The 22,160-nt window shown below is 37.2% G+C and overlaps 1 long non-coding RNA gene across 1 annotated transcript in view; it reads right to left on the reverse strand.

Moving 5' to 3' along the window:
* The window catches only part of LOC128643455 (uncharacterized), a 36,948-nt gene extending 21,394 nt beyond the window's left edge, over nucleotides 1–15,554 (reverse strand). The window contains exon 1 of the long non-coding RNA XR_008399821.1: nucleotides 15,519–15,554. This is a non-coding gene — a long non-coding RNA (uncharacterized LOC128643455). The remainder of the gene's footprint in view (nucleotides 1–15,518) is intronic.
* Nucleotides 15,555–22,160: the final 6,606 nt, after the last annotated feature.

Below are 22,160 nucleotides of genomic sequence, written 5' to 3' on the forward strand. Positions count from 1 at the left end.
TATTAACACATAAATATATATGTATGTATGTATTCATTTACACATATACACATATTAACACATAAATATATATGTATGTATGTATGTATTCATTTACACATATACACATATTAACACATAAATATATATGTATGTATGTATGTATTCATTTACACATATACACATATTAACACATAAATATATATGTATGTATTCATTTACACATATACACATATTAACACATAAATATATATGTATGTATTCATTTACACATATACACATATTAACACATAAATATATATGTATGTATTCATTTACACATATACACATATTAACACATAAATATATATGTATGTATGTATTCATTTACACATATACACATATTAACACATAAATATATATGTATGTATGTATTCATTTACACATATACACATATTAACACATAAATATATATGTATGTATGTATGTATTCATTTACACATATACACATATTAACACATAAATATATATGTATGTATGTATTCATTTACACATATACACATATTAACACATAAATATATATGTATGTATGTATTCATTTACACATATACACATATTAACACATAAATATATATGTATGTATGTATTCATTTACACATATACACATATTAACACATAAATATATATGTATGTATGTATGTATTCATTTACACATATACACATATTAACACATAAATATATATGTATGTATGTATGTATTCATTTACACATATACACATATTAACACATAAATATATATGTATGTATTCATTTACACATATACACATATTAACACATAAATATATATGTATGTATTCATTTACACATATACACATATTAACACATAAATATATATGTATGTATGTATTCATTTACACATATACACATATTAACACATAAATATATATGTATGTATGTATTCATTTACACATATACACATATTAACACATAAATATATATGTATGTATGTATGTATTCATTTACACATATACACATATTAACACATAAATATATATGTATGTATGTATTCATTTACACATATACACATATTAACACATAAATATATATGTATGTATGTATTCATTTACACATATACACATATTAACACATAAATATATATGTATGTATGTATTCATTTACACATATACACATATTAACACATAAATATATATGTATGTATGTATTCATTTACACATATACACATATTAACACATAAATATATATGTATGTATGTATTCATTTACACATATACACATATTAACACATAAATATATATGTATGTATGTATTCATTTACACATATACACATATTAACACATAAATATATATGTATGTATGTATGTATTCATTTACACATATACACATATTAACACATAAATATATATGTATGTATGTATTCATTTACACATATACACATATTAACACATAAATATATATGTATGTATGTATTCATTTACACATATACACATATTAACACATAAATATATATGTATGTATGTATTCATTTACACATATACACATATTAACACATAAATATATATGTATGTATTCATTTACATATATATTTGCTGCCCATCGCTGCGCAACTTCCCCCCTTCGCTGCTCTAGGTTCTGTGCCGTGTATGACGGCATCAGAACGAGGCTCCCATTGGAGCCCATGGAAGCGCTCTCTAGTGAGAACAAAGGTTCAATGCGAACGTGAGGTTGTGTTTGAATTGTGCTTCACCTACCATACCAGCGCACATTTGGAGTGGAGCGCAAATATCGTGCTTGCGAAAGAGCAATTTTGCGCTCTGCACGTAATCTGGCCCTATATATATAGCACAATGTTATCACTTCTGAACAAGGTAACGTGTTTCCTTTTCTTTTGATACGTTTTTTTTTTTAAATAGTAGCAAACAAGCAAATATAGAGGAAAGATGAGGGCCAGGTATCAAAAAGGAATAATATAGACTGAGAAAGAAAAGTAACTGTGCTGACAACAAGGTCAAAGCTATTGTTTTTCCCCCCTCTGGGTATGAAGCTATTTACTGTTAAACTGTACAATACAGTGAATAGCTATGAGCAGTAATGTATGTAAAACATGTGGCAGAAACAGAATCTGAGCTAATTAAAGAAACCAGGAGACCAACTGTGAATCAAGTTGAGTGTAAAAAGAGTTCATTTACCAGCTTAGTGAAACACTACCCTGTGCAAATGAGTTGTAGTTTTAGAAAGAGGGTTTTTAAAAAAACCTTAAATGGAATAGGGAATGGGGGCAGCCTGGGAGAACTATTTTGTCATGAATGAACAGTAGTGACAAGGAGTTGGAGATCAATTTTGAAAGAGCTCTGAGAATGAATAGGTATTTAACTGTAAATTAAATTAGTTACATAATAAGGGACAAGGAACTAAAGGACTTAGAAGAAGAATAGTTGGATAATTTTGCAGTGAATTTGAAATTTAATTGGTAACAGCAAAAGGCTTCCTTTTTAGGTGGAATGTAATGATAAATGGAAACAAATTTTGCTAAAACTGAAATTCTATTAAAAGTATTTAACATTCATTGGACAGGAGCAAACTATCAAATGCAATGACACAAGAAGGACAGTGTGGAATAATGAAGTTTAGCCGATAACAAAAAGGTCTGTACTGAAATGAAATCCTAGTTAAAATTAAAACGGGGACCACATAGCTATAGAGGAACTTACGTTTCTATAAATAGGTCTAGAGATTAAGTAGGAAGACAAAAACATTCTTATGTTTCGAACATATCTCTTTGAACAAAAGTTGAAAAACCTGAAATAGGAAAAGGAGCTAATCTTTTTACTCTAATGCTGGGTACTCTTGACTGGAAGACTTAGCCCAACTGCTTCTGCCTTGTACCTAGACAAATACACACACAGAGTTATGCACATATAAATATAAATATGCACACGCATACACACATCACAGACAAATACACACGCTGAGTTATATACATACATACCCGCGCGTGCACACGCACGCACACACACACTCAGTCACAGACAAATACAAACACTGAGTTATTCACATACATACCTGCGCATGCACATGCACACACACACACAGTCACAGACAAATACAAACACTGAGTTATACACATACATACCTGCGCGTGCACACGCACACACACACAGTCACAGACAAATACACACACTGAGTTATACACATACATACCTGCGCATGAACACGCACGCACACACACAGTCACATACACACACTGAGTTATACACATACATACCCGCGCGTGCACACACACACACAGTCACAGACAAATACACACACTGAGTTATACACATACATACCTGCGTGAGCACATGCACACACACACAATCATACACAAATACACACACTGAGTTATACACATACATACCTGCGTGAGCACATGCACACACACACACAGTCACAGACAAATACACACACTGAGATATACACATACATACCTGCGCGTGCACATGCACACACACACAGTCACATACACACACTGAGTTATACACATACATACCCACGCATGCACACGCACACAAAACGCACGCACACACACAGTTACAGACAAATACACACACTGAGTTATACACATACATACCTGCGTGTGCACATGCACACACACACAGTCACAGACAAATACACACACTGAGATATACACATACATACCTGCGCGTGCACATGCACACACACAGTCACAGACAAATACACACACTGAGTTATACACATACATACCCGCGCGTGCACACTCACGCACACACACAGTCACATACACACACTGAGTTATACACATACATACCCACGCATGCACACGCACACACGCACACACACAGTTACAGACAAATACACACACTGAGTTATACACATACATACCTGTGCGTGCACACACACACAGTCACAGACAAATACACACACTGAGTTATACACATACATACCCGCATGTGCACACACACACGCACACACACACAGTCACAGACACACAGAGTTATGCACATACAAACCTGCGCGTGTACATGCATACACTCACAGTCACAGACACATACACACACTGAGTTATGCACTTACAAACCTGCGCGTGCACACACACACAGAGGCCTACTTATCAAAGTGTCAACTGTGCTGGATTCGCTGGCACCAATACGCTCGCCTGACATCGCCTAGCATCGCTGCCACGGACCTGAATACGTTCTCCATAGTTAACAAAAAAGCTGTCAAAAAGCTGCGCACCAAGTACGGGGCGATGAGCAGCGGACTGTTGTTAACTAACAGTCATCGATCTTGCTGCTCTTCGGCTTTTTCACAGCTTTATTTGTATACTGTCACTAAACACCCACACTATACTAAACTGATTAACCCCTATACCGCCGCTCCCGGACCCCACCGCACTAAATAAAGTTATTAACCCCTATTCCTCCTCTCCTGGAGCCCACCGCCACCTACAGTATACTTATTAACCCCTAATCTGCCACCCCCTATACCACCGCCACCTACATAAAGTCATTAACCCCTATCCTGCCGCTCCCGGAGCACACCGCAACTAAATAAATGTATTAACCCCTAAACTGATCCAATCAGCCAATAGGATTGAGCTTGCATTCTATTGGCTGATTGGATCAGCCAATATAATGAAAGCTCAATCCTATTGGCTGATTGCAACAGCCAATAGGATTTTTCAACCTCAATTCCGATTGACTGATAGAATTCTATCAGCAAATCGGAATCTAAGGGACGCCATCTTGGATGACGTCATTTAAAGGAACCTTCATTCGTCCGGTAGTCGTCGGAAAGAAGAGGATGCTCCGCGTCAGATGTCTTCAAGATGGAGCCGCTCCGCGCCAGATGGATGAAGATAAAAGATGCCGTCTCGATAAAGACTTCTACGGGCTTGGATGAAAACTTCGGCCGCTTCGTTGAGGACTTCTCCCGGCTTCTTGGAGGATGGATGTCGGATCTTCAAAGCTGTAAGTAAATCTTCTGGGGTTAGTTAGGATTTTTTAAGGGTTTATTGGGTGGGTTTTAGTTTTAGATTAGGACTTGGGCTGCAATAGAGCTAAATGCCCTTGGGGGGGTATTGTCTTTTTTTTTTTTTACAGGTAAAAGAGCTGATTTCTTTGGGGCAATGCCCCACAAAAGGCGCTTTTAAGGGCTATTTGTAGTTTATTGTAGGTTGGGGGGGTATTTTGGGAGGGCTTTTTTATTTTCATAGGGACCTTAGATTAGGTGTAATTAGTTTAAATCTTTGATAATTTCTTTTTTATTTTTTGTAACAGTGTTTATTTTTTTGTGTAACTTAGTGTTTGTTATTTTTTGTAACTTAGTTGTTAGTTTTTGGTAACTTAGTAATTTTTTAGTGTAGATTTAAATTATTTGAGTAGGGTTAGGTGTTTAAATATAAAATATAGTTCATTTAACTTGTAGTTTAATGTAATTTTAGTATAAAAGTTAGGTTAGATTAATTTTTATTTTAATATAGTTTAATGTAATTTTAGTTTAAAAGTTAGGTTAGATTATTTATTAATTTTATATAGTTTAATGTAATTTTATTATAATAGTTAGGATAGGTTAATTATTAATTTAATATAGTTTAATGTAATTTTATTATAATAGTAAGGGTAGGTTAATTATTAGTTTAATATAGTTTAATGTAATTTTAAAGGTAAGTTTAAATTTATTATAAGATAGGGATGAGTTAATATTTAATATAAAGTTAGCGGGTTGTTAGGTTTAGGGGTTAATAGGTTAATTTAGTTTATGCTAATGTGGGCGGCTGGCGGTTTAGGGGCTAATAACTTTATGTAGGTGGCGGCGCTGTAGGGGCGGTAGAATAGGGGTTAATAAGTATAATGTAGGTGGCGGCAGATTAGGGGTGTTTAGACTCGGGGGTTATGTTAGGGTGTTAGGTGTAAACATAAATTTTATTCTCCCATAGGAATCAATGGGATATCGGGCAGCAGCGAACATATGCTTTCAGACTCCCATTGATTCCTATGGCATCCGCCGCCACCAGGTACGCTGGGCCAAAGTAGTGGCGAGCGTACCTGGTAGTTATTTGTTAACTAGCAAAAGTAGTCAGATAGTGCCGAATTTGCATTCGGAACATCTGTAGTGACGTAAGCATCGATCTGTGTCGGACTGAGACCGGCGGATCGTATGTTACGTCACAGATTTCTACTTTTGCCGATCTGTAGGGTTTGATAAATAAGGGGAATCAAGCTCTCCACAATTATGCTGCGGAATTCCAGCGTATATAAACCTGTGTGTGCACACGCATACACACAGACAAATACACACACTAAGTTATACACATACATATCCGCACGTGCACACGCACACATGCGCACAAGCACGCACGCACACAGTCACAGACAAATACACACACTGAGTTATACACATACATACCCGCGCGTGCACACGTACATACACAGTCACAGACAAATACACACACTGAGTTATGCACATACAAACCTGCACACGCACAAACACACAGTCATAGACACATACACACACTGAGTTATACACATACATACCCGCATGTGCACACACATGCAAACACACACACATTTACAGACACATACACACACAGAGTTATGCACATACAAACCTGCGCGTGCACACGCATACACACAGACACACACACACACACGCACACACTGAGTTATACACATACAAACCTGCACACGCATACACCCACAGTCCCAGACACATACACACACTGAGTTATACACATACATGCAACAATGTATCATGAAACACAGCACTCACTGCACAGCCAGGAACAGGTTTACCAAACCCAGTATTGATATATAGAGACAGAAATCGTTCCAGCTGGTGCAATAAAAGACTTTTATTTGTGCAAACAGGGATAAAGAAGCGACGTTTCAGGCCCACACTTGGGCCAAGTGTGGGCCTGAAACGTCGCTTCTTTATCCCTGTTTGCACAAATAAAAGTCTTTTATTGCACCAGCTGGAACGATTTCTGTCTCTATTATACACATACATACCCGCGCGTGCACACACACCCACACACGGTCACAGACACATACACACAAATAGTTATGCACATACAAACCTGCGCGTACACACGCATACACACAGACACATACACACACTGAGTTATACACATACAAACCTGCACACGCATACACACACAGTCACAGACACATACACACACTGAGTTATACACATACATACCCGCACGTACACACACAGTCACAGACACATACACACACAGAGTTATTCACATACAAACCTGTGCGTGCACATGCATACATACACAGACACAGACACACACTGAGTTATACACATACATACCCGCATGTGCACGCACGCACGCACACACACAGTCACAGACACATACACACACAGAGTTATGCACATACAAACCTGCGCGTGCACACGCATACACACAGACACATACACACACTGACTTATACACATACAAACATACAGACACTGAGTTATACACATACATGCACACACACGCAAACACACAGTCACAGACACATACAGACACAGAGTTATGCACATACAAACCTGCGAGTGCACACGCATACACACACAGTCACAGACACATACACACACTGAGTTATATAACATACATACCCATGCGTGCACACACACACACACTGAGTTATACACATACATACCCGCACGTGCACACACACAGTACAGACACATACACATACAGAGTTATGCGCATACACACACAGACACATACACACACTGAGTTATACACATACCTACCCGTGCGTGCACACACGCACACTGAGTTATACACATACATACCCGCACGTGCACACACACGCACACACAAAGTCACAGACACATACACACACAGAGTTATGCACATACAAACCTGCGTATGCACACGCATACACACACAGACACATACACACACAGAGTTGTGCACATACACATACTTACACACACACATCTATCTATTGCTGCAATATACATAAAATTACACACACATCTATCTATTGCTGCAATATACATAAAATTACACACACATCTATCTATTGCTGCAATATACATAAAATCACACACACATCTATCTATTGCTGCAATATACATAAAATCACACACACATCTATCTATTGCTGCAATATACATAAAATCACACACACATCTATCTATTGCTGCAATATACATAAAATCACACACACATCTATCTATTGCTGCAATATACATAAAATTACACACACACCTCTATCTATTGCTGCAATATACATAAAATTACACACACACCTCTATCTATTGCTGCAATATACATAAAATCACACACACATCTATCTATTGCTGCAATATACATAAAATCACACACACATCTATCTATTGCTGCAATATACATAAAATCACACACACATCTATCTATTGCTGCAATATACATAAAATCACACACACATCTATCTATTGCTGCAATATACATAAAATCACACACACATCTATCTATTGCTGCAATATACATAAAATCCCCCAAACACATATTTCTTGAAACATTACTTTTGCAAACACAAGTACAACACTAAGTCCTGAAAGCCAACAGAACTAGGTTAGCTTGCCGAATAACAAAAAGGTTCAGAGATACCTCTAAACTGTAAACACCATGGGCAGTATCTTATGATACCCCTTAGAATGTAAGCTCTTTGGGCAAAATCTCCCAATATATACCTGTATAATACGTACATAATATAAAAGTGCTGCTCCCTCCCAATCCGCTGCCCTAGGCAAGTGCCTTGTTTAAAGGGACAGTCTAGTATAAATTAAACTTTCATTATTTCATTTATTTTAATTTTAATCAACTTTCCAATTTCCTTTCATCATCAAATTAGCTTTTTTCTCTTGGTATTCTTAGTTTAAACTAAACATAGGTAGGCTCATATGCTAATATGCTAATATTATGCTCATATGCTAATTTCAAAGCGTCTGATGGCTGCCTCTTATCACATGCTTTTTAAATCTATTTTCAACACAAAGGCCTCTAGTTATCAATGTCTGTTGGACCTGATCCGACAATGCGGATCAGGTCCGACAGACATCACTGAATACGGCGAGCAATACGCTCGCCGTATTTAGCATTGCACTAGAAGCTCACAAGAGCTGCTGGTACAACGCCGCCCCCTGCAGACTCGCGACCAATAGGCCGCCAGCAGGGGGGTGTCAATCAACCCGATCGTACACGATCGGGTTGAATTGCGGCAATGTCTGTCCGCCTGCTCAGAGCAGGCGGACAGGTTATGGAGCAGCGGTCTTTGTGACCGCTGCTTCATAACTGCTGTTTCTGGCGAGCCTGCAGGCTCGCCAGAAACACAGGGCATCAAGCTCCATACTGAGCTTCATACATATGCCCCAAAGAGACAGAAAGTACACGTGGGCTATATAGATAACACTGTGTTCAGGCACAAGGGGTTATTTAAGATTTAGCACAAAACAATGCTAAATGCAAGACAATAGATAATAAACAGTTACAGTCATGTGATCAGGGGGCTGGAAGAAGGTTCCTAGATACAAGGTAATCACAGAGCTAAAAAGTACATTAATATAACAGTGTTGGTTATGCAAAACTGGGGAATGGGTAATAAAGGGATCATCTATCTTTTAAAACAATAACAATTCTATGGTAGACTGTCCCTTTAACTAGGTGAAAATATGCCCCTGCTAACAATAGCACTCATTTAAGCCCATTATAATTTCCCTGTGAAAATTTTGAATGCAGGCTCTGATGATTTTTGGCTTTGTTTTTGCGCCATTTAAATCTAGACAAATCATTGTTTAAATGTATAGTGTAGTCAAAAACAAAAGTGTCCTTTTTAAATAAAGTATAACGTAGGTAAACTTTGCAATATACATCTATTATACATTTTACAGTTAAAGTTCCTAAAAATAAGAAAAACCTTGCTGTGCTTTCACTGCTTATGCATATATACGTAATGCACACTGATCAAGTAACTAGGAGACTTCCCTTACTCCCTAAATAGCCTTTTTAGAGCCAGGGAGTCACTAGTTGACCTGTCTGCTGGCTCTGTACTATGCAGAGAGGAGAATCTCACACCTAGATTACAAGTTTTGTGTTAGAGGCTATGCGGTGCTAACGAGCAGTTTATGCTCACCGCTCACTTACAGACAGGGCTGGTATTACGGGTTTTTACAAACCAGACAAGAAGTGAGCGTTGAGAAAAATTTTGCTCATTACCGCACTCCAATACCAGCGCTGCTGACGTTAGCAGTGAGCTGGTGTAACATTCTCGTGCACGATTTCCCCATAGGAATCAACGGGGAGAGCTGGCTGAAAAAAAGTCTAACACCTGCAAAAAAGCAGCGTAAAACTCCTTAACGGAGCCCCATTGATTCCTATGGGGAAATACATTTTATGTCTACACCTAACACCCTAACATGAACCCCGAGTCTAAACACCCCTAATCTTACACTTATTAACCCCTAATCTGCTGCCCCAGACATCGCCAACACCTACATTATAATTATTAACCCCTAATCTACCACTCTGGACACCGCCGCCACCTACATTATACTTATGAACCCCTAATATGCTGCCCCCAACATCGCCGACAACTACATTATATTTATTAACCCCTACTCTGCTGCCCCCAATGTCGCCTCCACCTACCAACACTTATTAACCCCTAATCTGCCGCCCCCAATGTCTCCGCCACTATAATAAACATATCGACCCCTAAACCGCTGTATTCCGGCCTCGCAAACATTAGTTAAATGTTATTAACCCCTATCTGCCGGCCCTAACATCGCCGCCACCTACCTACATTTATTAACCCCTAATCTGCCGCCCCCAACGTCGCTGCCACTATATTAAAGTGATTAACCCCTAAATCTTAGTCTTACCCTAAATCTAACACCCCCTAACTTAAATATAATTAAAAGAAATCAAAATAAAAATTCCTATCATTAACTAAATTATTCCTATTTAAAACTAAATACGTACCTATAAAATAAACCCTAAGCTAGCTACAATATAACTAATAGTTACATTGTAGCTAGTTTAGGATTTATTTTTATTTTACAGGCAAGTTTGTATTTATTTTAACTAGGTACAATAGTTATTAAATAGTTATTAGCTATTTAATAACTACCTAGATAAAATAAATACAAAAGTACCTGTAAAATAAAACCTAACCTAAGTTACAATTACACCTAACACTACACTATAATTAAATTATTTCCATAAATTAAATACAATTAAATACAATTAAATTAAATTATCTAAAGTACACCCCCCCCACTAAATTACAGAAAATAATAAACAAATTACAAGATTTTTAAACTAATTACACCTAATCTAATCCCCCTAACAAAATAAAAAAGCCCCCCCAAAATAAAAAAATGCCCTACCCTACACAAATTACAAATAGCCCTTAAAAGGGCCTTTTGCGGGGCATTGCCCCAAAGTAATCAGCTCTTTTACCTGTAAAAAAATTACAAATCCCCCCCAACATTAAAACCCACCACCCACACAGCCAACCCTACTCTAAAACCCGCCCAATACCCCCTTAAAAAAATCTAACACTAACCCCTTGACGATCACCTTACCGGGAGAAGTCTTCATCCAACCGGGCCGAAGTCCTCAACGAAACCGGCAGAAGTCTTCATCCAAGCTGGGCGAAGTGGTCCTCCAGACGGGCAGAAGTCTTCATCCAGACGGCAATAGGATTTAAATTCAATCCTATTGGCTGATGCAATCAGTTTTAGAGTAGGGTTGGTTGTGTGGGTGGTGGGTTTTAATGTTGGGGGGATTTGTAATTTTTTTTACAGGTAAAAGAGCTGATTACTTTGGGGCAATGCCCTGCAAAAGGATCTTTTAAAGGCTATTTGTAATTTAGTGTAGGGTAGGGTTTTTTTTTATTTTGGGGGGCTTTTTTATTTTGTTAGGGGGATTAGATTAGGTGTAATTAGTTTAAAAATCTTGTAATTTGTTTATTATTTTCTGTAATTTAGTGTTTTTTTTTTTTGTACTTTGGCTAATTTTATTTAATTGTATTTAATTTAGGGAATTAATTTAATTATAGTGTAGTGTAAGGTTTTAGTTTTATTTTACAGGTACTTTTGTATTTATTTTAGCTAGGTAGCTAATAAATAGTTAATAACTATTTAGTAACTATTCTTCCTAGTTAAAATAAATACAAACTTGCCTGTAAAATAAAAATAAACCCTAAGCTAGCTACAATGTAACTATTAGTTATATTGTAGCTATCTTAGGGTTTATTTTATAGGTAAGTATTTAGTTTTAAATAGGAATAATTTAGTTAATTATAGTAATTTTTATTTAGATTTATTTAAATTATATTTACGTTAGGGGGGTTAGGGTTAGACTCAGATTTAGGGGTTAATAACTTTATTATAGTGGCGGCGATGTTGGGGTGGCAGATTAGGGGTTAATAAATGTAGGTAGGTGTCAGCGATGTTAGGGACGGCAGATTAGGGGTTAATATTTGACTAATGTTTGCGAGGCGGGAGTGCAGCGGTTTAGGGGTAATTTATATTTATTATAGTGGCGGCTATGTCCGGTTCGGCAGATTAGGGTTTAAAAAAATGTTTTAGTGTTTGCGATGCGGGAAGGCCTTGGTTTAGGGGTAAATAGGTAGTTTATGGGTGTACTTTTTAGCACTTTAGTTAAGAGTTTTATGCTACAGCGTTGTAGTGTAAAACTCTTAACTACTGACTTTAAAATACGTTACCAGTCTTGACAGGAGAGGGTCTACTGCTCACTTTTTGGCAGACTCGTAATACCGGCGCTATGCAAGTCCCATTGAAAAAAAGAGGATACGCAATTTATGTAAGTGGATTTGCGGTATTTCCAAGTCTGGCCAAAAAAGTGAGCGGTACACCTGTACCTGCAAGACTCGTAATACCAGCGGGCGTTAAAAAGCAGCGTTAGGACCTCTTAACGCTGCTTTTTTAACCTAACACACAACTCGTAATCTAGCCGTTAGTTTTTTGTGAAGAACTCTAAAGAACAGAACGGGGTTTTTTTGCAGCTTTTCATAAAAGGAAAAGATTTCCAGCCAAACTAAAAGTAAAACAGGGTAGCTGGTTGATTCTCTATTGATAATGACATTATGGTATAATTTTAGGCTGGACTGATGTATGGCTAAAAAGACTGCCGATATAGGCTGAGTTTCTGTTGTCAATCACCTTTGGCCAGCCAATATTTGTTAAAATATTTGTAAATATACAACAATATGGTAATTTACTAATACATTTTCGATTTTCATACTACACAAATTACAAAAGCAGAAGGCTGTTTTTGGTTTGCAAACAATGGGAGACAAAAAACAATAATTTGCAAACAGGTTCTATTTAGCTCTTTAGTGGCTTACAGCTTTTCGCTTGCAGCTACTAACAGACTAAACATTTTACAGACTTTCCTAAGTGTTAAAGGGACATAAAACAGTTTGAGATATGTGCATATCCTAAAAAGGCTAATTAATTAAAAATAGTTTGCATAAAAAAAATGTTTAAAAATTGCTGGCTAATATTTTAAAATAATTAAAAAAATAAACAAAATTAATTACATAGCTTAGCTGCCTGAAGCAGCCAACTCCACCCCCTTATCAGTGTTTAGACACCTGCATTGTATTTCAACTGAGTTCACAGCTTCTAGACATGCTCCAGCAGATAATCCCTATTCACTTTTGTATTCTACCAAAACAACAATAGATATAGATACAGCCATAGAAGGAAATATATGGGAGGAGTTAGAGCTTTACAATTCAGAAACTAAAAAGAAAGGGTTAATTGTGAGGCACTGCAGTATAAATTTGCAGGTAAAGTAATTTAAGTACATATTATTATATTTTGTCTCTATCCCAACTTGTTTTATGTCCCTTTAATTGTTAAAATGCCCTTTATGACTCTTATTTCAAAATGTGAAACACATTTAAAGGTCTATACTAAAATTGTTATTGTTTAAAAAGATAGACATCGCCTTTACTACCCATTCCCCAGCTTTGCACAACCAACATTGTTATATTAATATAGTTTATAACATTTAAACTTTAAATTTGCTTTTTTTATTTGCTTTTCACAACAGGAGACTGCTAGTTAATGTGGGCCATATAGATAACATGGTGTTCATGCCTGTGGAGTTTATGGGGCATATTTATCAAGGTCTGGCGGACCTGATCTGACACATATATGTGTATTTGTGTATATATATATGTATGGATGTGTATTTGTGTATATATATATGTATGGATGTGTATTTGTGTATATATATATATATATGTATGGATGTGTATTTGTGTATATATATATATATGTATGGATGTGTATTTGTGTATATATATATATGTATGGATGTGTATTTGTGTATATATATATATATATATATGTATGGATGTGTATTTGTGTATATGTATATATATATATATATATATGTATGGATGTGTATTTGTGTGTATATATATATATATATATATATATATATATATATATAGATGTGTATTTGTGTATATATATATATATATATATATATATATATATATATATGTGTGTATGGATCTGTATTTGTGTGTATATATACCCGTATGTATATATATATATATATATATATATACAGTATATATATATATATATATATATATATATATATATATATATATATGTGTGTATGTATATATGTGTTTGGGTGTGTACCTATGAAAGGTATGTATGTTTACATATATAGGTGTATACATGTATTTCTGACCTCCACTATTTGACCTTCGGCTTAGCACACCTATGACTTGGGGCACCTTTGTCTTGTGCTTGAACGATAGCCAACATGATTTTTTCAGCATGCCCCCTCATAGAAGTCTATTACATGAGGGATTTAGCAAAACTGTGCTATCAAACATCCAGATGTTAGTGTGCTTTTGATTTTCTCTCAAAATCTAATGTATTACTTTCAAAAATAAAATAGCTGTTAGTTTAACTTCGTGCTCCACTTGTAATATATCCAAATATGTTTCAAAATTGCTAAATAAGAAATTAGCCAAAATGATGATGCTAATATTTTTGCACTCCATGTAATCTATTCTAGCCCAGTATGCTTAAAAAATGCTAATGATGAAATTAAAGGGACACTCAAGTCAAAATTAAAGTTTCATGATTCAGATAGAGCACACCATTTTAAACAACTTTACAATTTACTTCCATTAAATAAATATGCAGTCCTTTTATATATACACTTTTTGAATCACCAGCTCCTACTGAGCATGTGCAATTATTCACAGAATATACGTATATGCATTTGTGATTGGCTGATGGCTGTCACTGGATACAGGGGGCGTTGAAATGAACTTAACTTTGAAATTTGTCAGCATAAAATCTGCTACTCATTTGAAGTTTAGACTAAGTGCTATTGCATTGTCTTTTTATCGTGCATGTGTTGATTATGTAAATCTCCTGTATTTACAGTTCCTTTAAAAAACTTATCATTTCACATGACATGAATTAATGTTATTAGTAACATGAAAAAAATGCATTAGGCTGTCATCATCAATAATGAATCAATTAACTGACCTGTTTTACTAGTATTCGCTAAGTCGTATATATTATGCTTTCATGCAGGTGTGCAGAAAAACCTGACAAAAGTCTGCTTTTTATACTTGTTGACATGTTTCTACAACCAAAATGTAAGAGAACCAGTAATTCCTGTTATATAAAACCATAGTATTTTAATCTACAACAGCTTAAAGGGACATTTGAATGGCATGCGAGAATGCCATACTCTAATTCTCTAGAGCTTGTCAATTTTGCTTTATTCACCATAGAAGATCATTATTTTTTAACCCATGCAAATGTGTTAAACACATCGGTAAAATCCTTCAACATAAATTTACAATAAACTTCACTAATAACACCAGGCCAGGAAAGTTATTTAATGCAGAACACTGGTTGTGAGGGCGCTAAAAGTGCTGTTCCTCAATGGGAAATGACCGTCATATAAACAGATGCATTATATAATTTTATACAATTTATATGCACTAGATATACAGATTTTATGTGTTTGCATTAGTTATTAAATTTGAAGTTTTTTTAGACCACGAGTTTGAATTATTTTAATATACAGCTAATTGGTAACGGATGTGTCTATATGCAACTGTTTATATGACTGTGATTTCCCATTGAGGAACAGCACTTTTAGGTTTTTAAGAGCCTGTCTAGGAAGGAGACAGACTACCGTGAGTGGATATAAAAGTGCATTTGACTTTTTGCGCTACCTAATTCTCCTAAACTCAGGAAAGTGTTTCAACCATGAAGAATTTTCTAAAGTACAGCAATCAGGCACTTATTTTGGGGCAGAGCTGTGACTTTGAGTATTATAAAGGCAAGCTGCTTCCACCAAGAAATTACATTTCACTCTATTAAGCGCTAGCCAGAGCAAGGAAAGCTGGACTGTACTAGGAGCTGAATGAATGAGCCATCTCAAGTAGATTGAAAAACCAAGCTTTACCCAGATGGAATTTCTGTAGCTGTGACATATGAGAAAGACATGGGGGGGTCACCACAAGACATATTTTGGTTCACGTACCAGTCAACAAAGCAGGAATAAGTCATATGGATTTAGCCCCTTCTGTACCAGGAATTTCAGAGACAAACCTGCCCAAAATACTGGAGTATTTTAGCATATTTGCTATCACTTAATTTAAACAGAAATAGATCCTTGTTTTTTTTTTATTTGCCTATCAAAACTATATATATATTTTTAAGTAGACAACCAATCTAGACCCATTTTGGTTTATTCCATGTCACCATTTCGCCACCAAATGCATATATATATATATATATATATATATATATATCACACAGAGAAAGTCCAGCACTCACTTACAAGCTCTCAGCTAAGATTTAAAAGCAAAAATGGAAAGGTTAGTTACCGCATCTGGCCAAATGGGAAAAGCCCAGGTACCACGTCAAGGTCCTTTCCAATACCTGGGACCCTAAAACAGCTACACAATGCAAGCTTTCAAATCCAAACAAACTGGGAACAAGGGAAGGGTGCACAGGCTTATGTAATCACCCTAGACATATACAAAACATGGAAGGGGACTGCACTCTCATACCGTACCGGGTACACATCCCATGACCCTGCAACATGCTCAGCAATGGGTGCTCACTGGCACTCACAGGAAGCTGTGCTGTCCCAGAGTCACAAGCAGTTAACCCCAGACAGGTCTGGGTGCAAGAAACATAGGGAAAATTGCAAAACAAATTAACACAACACACAGAGAAAGTCCTGCACTCACTTACAAGCTCTCAGCTAAGATTTAAAAGCAAAAATGGAAAGGTTAGTTACCGCATCTGGCCAAATGGGACAAGCCCAGGTACCACGTCAAGGTCCTTTCCAATACATAGGACCCTAAAACAGCCACACAATGCAAGCTCTCAAATCCAAACAAACTGGGAACAAGGGAAGAGTGCACAGGCTTATGTAATCACCCTAGACATATACAAAACACGGAAGGGGACTACACTCTCATACCGGACCGGATACACATCCCATGACCCTGCAACATGCTCAGCCCTGGGTGCTCACTGGCACTCACAGGAAGCTGTGCTATCCCCAGAGTCACAGGCAGTTAACCCCAGACAGGTCTGGGTGCAAGAACCATAGGGAAAATTACAAAACAAATTAATACAACAGACAGAGAAAGTCCAGCACTCACTTACAAGCTCTCAGCTAAGATTGAAAAGCAAAAATGGAAAGGTTAGTTACCGCGTCTGGCCAAATGGGACAAGCCCAGGTACCACGTCAAGGTCCTTTCCAATACCTGGGACCCTAAAACTGCCACACATTGCAAGCTCTCAAATCCAAACAAACTGGGAACAAGGGAAGGGTGCACAGGCTTATGTAATCACCCTAGACATATACAAAACACGGAAGGGGACTGCACTCTCATACCGGGCCGGGTACACATCCCATGACCCTGCAACATGCTCAGCCCTGGGTGCTCACCGGCACTTACAAGAAGCTGTGCTGTCCCCAGAGTCACAGGCAGTTAACCCCAGACAGGGCTGGGTGCAAGAACCATAGGGAAAATTACAAAACAAATTAATACAACACACAGAGAAAGTCCAGCACTCACTTACAAGCTCTCAGCTAAGATTTAAAAGCAAAAATGGAAAGGTTAGTTACCGCGTCTGGCCAAATGGGACAAGCCCAGGTACCACATCAAGGTCCTTTCCAATACCTGGGACCCTAAAACTGCCACACAATGCAAGCTCTCAAATCCAAACAAACTGGGAACAAGGGAAGGGTGCACAGGCTTATGTAATCACCCTAGACATATACAAAACACGGAAGGGGACTGCACTCTCATACCGGACCGGGTACACATCCTATGACCCTGCAACATGCTCAGTCCTGGGTGCTCACCGGCACTCACAGGAAGCTGTGCTGTCCCCAGAGTCACAGGCAGTTAACCCCAGACAGGGCTGGGTGCAAGAACCATAGGGAAAATTACAAAACAAATTAATACAACACAGAGAAAGTCCAGAACTCACTTACAAGCTCTCAGCTAAGATTTAAAAGCAAAAATGGAAAGGTTAGTTACCGCATCTGGCCAAATGGGACAAGCCCAGGTAAACTAACCTTTCCATTTTTGCTAAATATAAATATAAAAGATTGTGCACATTTTTTTAATGGAAGTAAATTGGAAAGTTGTTTAAAATTACATGCTGTATCAGAATCATGACACTTGAATTTGACCTGAGTGTCCCTTTAAGAAGAATGCAGGATAGTATAGGTTTAACTGTATGTATGACGGTAAATTACATTACTTTCATAAGATGGTGAGAGTCCCTCCCACTCCCCTATACAACAAGTCATTTTTTGGCTTCCAGCAAAGAGTGAGGTGTAATCAGAAGTGCTGATCTACACAACAATGAGAGGGGTTCTTGATCTGAGACCCATTTTTAGCCGACAGTGCCTATGATGGACAGGTATTCAGCCAGGCAGTCATTATCTTCTCCCAGTATTGAGATGTCACCAGCCTCCCGGTGAAATGTGGACTTTTCCACCAATCCCCTGGTCTACAGTGTGCAGCAGGGGTTAACATTTTAGCATCAGGTTTGCTTCCTGCTTCTTTTCCTCCATCCAGATACAGGTGGCAATCTTTACAGCAGCCTTGCAGTCTCCTCAAGCTTTGCACTGTGATAAATTCATTCAAACAAATCAGAGCTTTACCCAATCTAGGGCTAGATTATGAGTTAAGCGCCAACTGTAGTGCTCAAGTGATATGGCTCTTGCATGCAACAGAAATAGCATAATCGCAATAGAATTTAACGTGCATTTGGTTACTCCCATAAACTAACATAGAACTGGCGTCGCCAGTCCGTATCACAAATGCAGCGTAAGGACGTAAGCATGCAGAATGGGGATATTTTACTCCATTTTCAACTCATCACACATAGGCAGGCACAGCAACCCTTGCGCACAGTAAAAAAGCACTGTAACTCCCTGGAAGCCTTAACAAACACCTAACGCATGCGCAATATCAACCCCTAATCCGCCATCCCCCCACACCGCAATCACAAATAAAAGTTATTATGCCCTAAACCACCATTCCCCCACATTGCAACTATTAAATAAACATGTTAACCCCTAAAACACCATCCCCCCACAACACAAACACCTAATTAAACTATTAACCCCTAATCCGCCACCCCACCCACAACGCAAAGTACCTAATTAAACTGAGAAAGGGTAGGGAAAGGGAGGCTAGTAGAGCCAGATTAATAATTCTTTACCTAGGACTGTATGGCAACGCCCAGGTGCAAACAAAACCTTATATGAAGGAAAAAATAATAACCAATGTGCAGGGATTACAGCACATATTTTTTTATATAATTTTTAATTAGCTTTGTAAAATTCTAAAGCTCCGCTAAAATAGCGGTGTGTGTAGATATATACTCATTCCCCACATTCACATATGCTACCCAGCGTTAAAGTTGAATAGAAGGTTACCACTAAATTAAAGAACACATGAATCGATGAGTCAAGAAGCGTGATTGGACCAATGCACAAGCACAGATTTGGCTGTGCAGTTTTATTGTAGTTCACACAGAATGAAACCAGAAGAGCAAACAGGTATCGACTGTTTAAATTGACAACACCTCCACTAGAGGGTGGTTACGTGTAAGCGTAAAATCCGCCACCATAGTGATCATTGAGGATCTATGTCAAAACAACACATGTATATAGATAAACAAATAGAGAATTTATACAACCAATATTGTAAGATGAAAAATGTAATGCTTAAGTCATGTGCACTATACCTAAATTTGGCCAAATTGTGCAGGAAACATCCTCAAAATTATTTCTGATAGAGGACAGTATAGTCTGTAGGGGGCTAGAAAAAACAACACCTGTAACAGCGGGCACCACCAACTGAATGAGAGGTATCAGGTGTCGTGTTATCACATATCAGGATCTATGTTTCTTAACCCCAGTGTATACAGACTAACTGTTGAAAACTTAATAGCATTAAGCAGTATACAATATACATGTACTAGTTGAACAGTATTTCCAAAGACCAATAGAGGTTATGGGGATAGTATATAGCAACTCCAGTATTCAGCGGGCACCACCAAATATAAAGGTATCCGGTGTCATGAATAATATTGATTCTGGATCTATGTTAAAACTATCCCAAAATAACTCTTTTTCGGTCTGTTGCAGTTGTATAGAAAATGGAAATGAATTACAGCGCATTACAACTCATTTAATACATGAGAGTATCTGAATAGCATAAACAAACGTGTACACAGGTAGTGGTCACCCTTTTCAGGGCTTAGGCATGTCCCATAACTAGGAACTGTGTATACAGATGGTGCATTTAAAACACCTTCGGATGTCCAGGTAAATGAGCTGAAAAATCAGATGGTAAACGCTCAGTTAATTATACAACCGTGTCTTTGCTTTCTGTAAAAGAACTTCCAAATGGTTTCCGTGTGTAGATAGATTTCAATTCAAACATGATACATTCTAGCACAGCGTAGACGCCACAGCGATCTGTCCTTCGTGCATGTCCGTCTCCACTTCTTACGTCACTGCCGACGTACATTTCACCCCCCACGTGACAACCAGAGAGCACAGGGGTTTCCTCAGGGCAAAAGCGGATGCTGGTTTCCATTGCAGCCGCAATATATACCTCCTTCTTTAAGCTTATAGGAGGATACCTGTAGCAGTAGTAGCCAATAATAAGCATTTTCTGAGCCGCAGCCCATTTATATAGATAAAAGCGGATACGGTGAATATATATACACAGTGAAAAATAATAAGTTATGTAAAGCAACTCCAAAGAACCAACATTTAAGGAAAAAAGGATTATGTATAGATGTATGCGGAAAGGAAAAATAAGAATAAATATAAGAATAGAAGAGATAGGCCTACTTTTCCATGGTTCTTAAGAGGATTATTGCAGTGTATGCTAAAATAAAACCTTTTTCGTCCATGTTTTTAAGCTACATCAAATTAAAGGCTTTACATGCATACTGTTGATCCCTCGATTCATGTGTTTAAGGAATTTCTACATAATATAAAAGTAAAGATAAATATGTTTGTTGATTCCTAAATACAGGGTGAAAATATATTGAATTCAGTTGGTGGTGCCCGCTGTTACAGGTGTTGTTTTTTCTAGCCCCCTACAGACTATACTGTCCTCTATCAGAAATAATTTTGAGGATGTTTCCTGCACAATTTGGCCAAATTTAGGTATAGTGCACATGACTTAAGCATTACATTTTTCATCTTACAATATTGGTTGTATAAATTCTCTATTTGTTTATCTATATACATGTGTTGTTTTGACATAGATCCTCAATGATCACTATGGTGGCGGATTTTACGCTTACACGTAACCACCCTCTAGTGGAGGTGTTGTCAATTTAAACAGTCGATACCTGTTTGCTCTTCTGGTTTCATTCTGTGTGAACTACAATAAAACTGCACAGCCAAATCTGTGCTTGTGCATTGGTCCAATCACGCTTCTTGACTCATCGATTCATGTGTTCTTTAATTTAGTGGTAACCTTCTATTCAACTTTAACGCTGGGTAGCATATGTGAATGTGGGGAATGAGTATATATCTACACACACCGCTATTTTAGCGGAGCTTTAGAATTTTACAAAGCTAATTAAAAATTATATAAAAAAATATGT

This window comes from Bombina bombina, chromosome 1 (genome assembly GCF_027579735.1).
Source record: "Bombina bombina isolate aBomBom1 chromosome 1, aBomBom1.pri, whole genome shotgun sequence".
NCBI classification, from domain to species: Eukaryota; Metazoa; Chordata; class Amphibia; order Anura; family Bombinatoridae; genus Bombina; species Bombina bombina.